The sequence below is a fragment of the Pteropus vampyrus genome, unplaced genomic scaffold (genome assembly GCF_000151845.1).
Source record: "Pteropus vampyrus isolate Shadow unplaced genomic scaffold, Pvam_2.0 Scaffold254, whole genome shotgun sequence".
Lineage (NCBI taxonomy): Eukaryota > Metazoa > Chordata > Mammalia > Chiroptera > Pteropodidae > Pteropus > Pteropus vampyrus.
Window position 1 is genome coordinate 1,280,659 of NW_011889035.1, and position 5,471 is coordinate 1,286,129.

The window sequence follows — 5,471 nt, forward strand, 5'->3', positions numbered from 1 at the left end:
ACCAGACAGACCAAGACATTCAGGCCTACACCCCATCTCAGGTGTCCCCTTCAACTCCCGCCATCCTACTCCAGATTCTCGCAATAGAACAACCCAGAGCCTCACTCTTGGGCTTTCCGAGCTGAAGAGCAATAGTGTGTGTGTTTGGAAAAAGTAGAAGATCAAAGAAGTGTACGCACAATCAGCAGTTTCCAATTCTCACCTTTCCTCCACACGGTTGAGCTGACCATTGGGTTGTAGGGAAGCTGATAACCTTGAATGTGGGTTTGGCATATTGCTGGATGCCAGCATCTGTTCCAGGGAAAAGACAGTATCCTCTGTCACCACAAGGTCAAGCCCCGCTCCTCAGCCCTGCCACCCAGCTGGATCCCCATGTCAGGGCAGGGACGAGGGCAGGCCAGAAAGTTTGTTACAATATTTACATTAAAGAGAAAAGGATTATGTGAACCAAGTGGAAAAAGTTCTCATCTACAGTAGATGTTGAGTTCATGCAAAAAATACCAGAGAGGGCCTCTTGTCACAGATGCTCCTTGTAAAACAAGCAGAAGCTCCTCATTTCTACCCCATCGCCCGTGGCCAGCCTGGCCCGTCCGAAGCTCTCCGGGGAGTCAAGGGTCATGAGGTCAGGGGAGCAGATGGTGACCCAGACTTGAGGTGCAGGGAAGGAATTTCTTGTTTTCTCATTCCAAGGGCTTCCTCTTCCCCTCTGAGGCCTGAGCCAGAGGAAATTAGGTCGAATAGCAGCAAGAGAAACACTTTCCTGTAGAAAAAAGAGAATTTCAGACAAAAATGAAAACCTTCTAGAGCTCAGATAACCTAGTTTGCAATAGGTTTTATGGCCATTTAGGAAGTCATGTGGTATATTTGAAGGAGTATTAAACCAGAGTCAGGAAAACTGGATAATAGTTCCACTATTACTGCCTACAGCTGTGTGACCTCAGATCAGACGAGCCACTTAACCTCCCAAGGACTCAGTCTTCCTCATCTGTTAACGGAGAGAGCATATCCTGTTCTGCCTGTTTCACCCCACCGTCAGGACGATGATCGAACGAGAGAAAAACATGTGTGCAGAGGTTCTTTTTGGACATGAGATACAAACAAAACACTTTTCAAGCATTATGAATCACTCAAAGAAAATGCATTGTGAAAAACAGACAGTAGTGAATCTGGCAACAGGAAGCTCAACTCTCTCTGTGAGCAGGCAGCAGTTAGATGCCCCAGAACATGATCTGGCCTTGCTATTCCACTCATGCTGGTCGCCATTCCCACAGTCACAGTGCTGGTTTGCAATCCTATGGAGAACGTGAATCAGCCACTTCACAGAATGAATTTATTGGGCTAGGTTAGATCGACCGCTCTCCATTCTGTGGACAAAATCAGTCAAGCTGGATCTGGGGCAGAACTGAAATAAAAGGTTGAAGTTCAGCTTGGAAGGCTCACTTGACATGGCCCATGGGTATAGAAAAGCCAGGAACATGGTAGCTGAGGACACAATTTAAAGGTAGCCATTCTAAGTACACAGTGTGGAAGAGACCACTAGCCACTACTGGCCTAATAGTAATAGCTGTTTTTTGTTGTTTTTTTGTTGAGCGCTCATTATGTGCCAGGTGCTGTGCAAAGTTCTTTGCAAATATTACCTCTTTTATTTTTCTGAACACCCTATGAAGTAGCTATTATCATTTTACCTATGAGAAAACCAGAGCTCAGAGAGAATGGTTAAGTAGCCCAGAGTCACACAGATGAGAGAGCTGGAATTCAAATCAAGGTATATATGATACACAAGACTGAGTTCTTAACCACTGGGCCAGGGATTCCCACCATATAAGGGGCATCAGATTTACCTGCAAGACTTATTGAAATGAGGACTTCTGGGCCCCATACCCAGAGTGCCTCATTCAGGAGATCTAGGGAGGGCCTGAGAATTTGAATTTCTAACAGGTTCCCCCAGGCTGCAGCTGGTCCTGGGGAACGGCTTTGGGGAACCCTTGTGCCACATCTATCACTTCTCCTTCAGCAAGGGGGCCCTGCAGCAGCTCAGTGCTGGCCAGCCAGAGGAAGCCCACCCAGTGTGTGCACTGGCTGCTGAGAGTCCCACCTGTTCTCAACACCCTTCCCGGAAGTGAATTTCCTCATGCAGAACCTCACCTTAGCTAGGCATGGCAAACATAGGGGCTCTCATCTTTCTAGAAAATCGTTCGCTAGCTTTCTCTCAGTTTCTCACACAGCTGATTAATGATCTGTTCAAAATAGTCATTAACCTTAGAAGTGCCAGAATCTGGAAGGATCTCTTACAAAACCTCAACATTGTAAGGGACCGCTAAGATCTTCTTGCTGAATCCTCTCTGGTGTGTCAACAGAGCCTGCACAATAGGATGTCAATTACTGAGGCAAAGTGTGCATAGCTGTGACAGAAGACAGTTGCATGGGCCTGGCCGAATGGCTTTCAGAGGCTCTCTCTTTCTTGCTTGTAGAGACTAGCTGGCTGCTCTCTGCCTGTTCACATCGAGCTCGTCCCTCCATTGCCAAATGCTTAAATTCCTTTCTTAGCTTCCTGTAATGGGTTAAATTTGGCCCTCTGCTCCACCTAAAAGATATGTCCACATTCTAAACCCTGCATAAAGGTCATAGATATAGGACTATAGTCAAAATCAACCCTATGTGAAAACACCAAGCACTCCAAAAACAAGGTTTTGCTACTTTGTGTTTTTCTGAAATACCAGCTGACATCAAAAACGTAATTTTACCATGAAAAGGACAAGAAATATCCTCAATATTTATATGGTCTTCAGATACACACACACACACACACACACACACACACACACACACACACATCAAGGACTTTGTATCTGATCCTGGGTCTTCCTCATTATCCCCACGTGGCCCCACCCCTACCATCACCAGGGAAGTGCTATGTCACTGTGGCAGGCCATCTGACCCCCTGTTCACATCTCTAACAGTTGCATCACTGTTCACCCCATCCCATTTTAGCCCTTTACTCCATGACCACATCAAGACCTTGTCGTTGCCTGGAATTGTTCTACAAAAGAAATGTGACAGCTCCTAGCTAATAAATACCACACAATAATCTCTCATCCCAATCTCTATCCTTCCTGAACTTTCACTTTCTTCTTACCTCACCTGTTCTTGGACGTCATCAAAATCTCCCTGTTCACAATTCCTTCATTCTCCCCACTTCCTGTCTGTCAGCTGTCTTCACAGTCTTCACTCTACAGTGTTGATCCCATGGACCATCATTAGCTTTCTTGTTATATTTCCAACTCCTTTATCTCATTGACATTATTTTCGCACTCACCTGACAAAACCTTAACTCTGGATGATTTCAGATTGTCTTATTTCTCTCTTCCTATTCTTAGACTTCAAAAAATGGCAAGAGACCGTCATATTCGTGTGCAATTGAGGTCATTGCAAATGAATACAAGGTCTCTAAATTCAGAAAGGTCTCAGTGCTATCTGGGAAGCCTTTAACAGGCCCCTAGTCAGCAGTTCGGTGTCAGGCCACAGCTTTCACACACAAAAAGTTGATGCAAATTACAAGGTCACCCCTTCTTCTGGGCTCTGCAGAACTCAGGGCTGGGCGTGGGGCCGAGAGTGCTTTGGAGAAACATTTTTGTGAAATTCAAAACCACACACCTGGGCATGCTCTGCCTTTCTTGTTCCTCCAATACCTGTTTTAGAACTTGCCTCTGGCTATCATTTCTACTGGGCAACCTTGCCTCTACCTGACAGAAAAAGTAAAGACCATCAAGGAAGGGTCTCCGTAAATTTCCGGTCCGCATGCTTAACACACCCACCCCGCTTCTCCTCTTTTCTCCATTCTCAAAAAGGAGTGTCTCTTTTGCTCATTAAGACAAATCCTTCCCCTTGTAATTCCTCCCCACTTCTCCCTTAGTCTTCCTTCTATTCCTTTTTCTTTCTATCCACACCTTTTGATCAGGATTTAAATATTTTTAAGCCTCTCTCATTAAAACAAACAAACAAATAACTCCCCTGCCCAGTCTTACGTTCAACTTAACCACTGCTCTTTTGCCCTTCTTTCCTTCAGTCAACACAGTAATATTAGCATCATAAATTTTTTCAAACAAGAATATAATAGTACAATGTCCACCCGTGTACTATATTTACCCAGATTCAAGATATTGCCAGTTTCCAGGCAGATATCTTAGACAGGTGATGGGTACTGACGCCCCACTCCATCTATAACGCCAAGTTCCGGGTTTGTCCCTTATCACCCCCAATGAAGTTGTTCTCAAGCATTTCCTTTGGCCCCATGGCCAAATCTAGCAGGTACTTTTCGCTTTGTGGCTTACTGTCGACCACTTGGCCCTTCAGCTTTCTCTCCTTACTGACTTGTATGTCTCATTTTGTCCTGGTTTTACTGTTACTACTGCTCATTTCCTCTGTGGCTTCTCTTAGCTTTGCTGGTCCTTTAAACGTTCCATTAGATCCTATCTTTAGCTTCCTCTTTCTCACACTTCACTTAAGCCTTTCCTGACACTCATCCTAAAATTGAGTAAAACACTTCTTTCCCATGTTTCTAGAGCCCCTATCCCACTGGGTCGTACTTCCTGGCTAATTATTGGCATTCCCTAATAAACTATAAATTTCTTAATGTCGGGGACCCACTTCTATTGATGTACTGCCAGACCCAGCTTAGTTTTGGGCTCAAAGTAAGGCCCAATAAATGTGCTTTGAATGAATGTGCTCCAGTTCTCCAACACCAGCGTCAAGAGAACAGACCCATTACCTCCAGCAAAATCACTTCACCAGCTTACTTATGCATGTCTCCAGCCTGGCTACTGGGAGGCACAGATGGAAACAACTTTTTATTGTCCCTGCTAATTGGGGCATGAATAGGGAAAATTCCAGGAGTTCCAGAGCCTCATTTAAGCCCAGAATTTCAAAGTCTCCCAAAATAGCAAAAGCTGTTTGTGCCAGAAGAATGGATCTATATTTCAGACATTTCCCCTGTCCCCATTCACCAAGTCACAGAGGCCAAAGAGCCACAGTAAGATCTGCAGGTGGGGAGGAAGAAGCACTGAGGACAGAGATTTCCCACAAATCTTCAGTAACTGGATGGCACTGATATTTCATTGTATGAATTTTGAGGCTAGAACTCCCCTTGAGCCTCGTTGACCTGGTCTCATTTCGTCTGGTCTCTCTGTAGAGTCAGAGGTGTGGATCACTGTTCTACTGGCCTATTGAACTGCAGGCCTTTCTGCCGACCTACACCGTGAGATCTGGACCAGTCAGCCTCCAGCTAAAGATAGGACTCTCCAGTTAGTCCTGGGGACATAAATCTGGAAGCCAACTGGAAAGTTACTAAGCCACAGCACATAATGAAAATAACTGTCACTTACCGAGTACCTATTATGTGCCAGGCACTGAACCAGACTCTCTGCATACATTTAATCTTCCAATAGGCCAGCGAAGCAGCTGTTATTAATAAT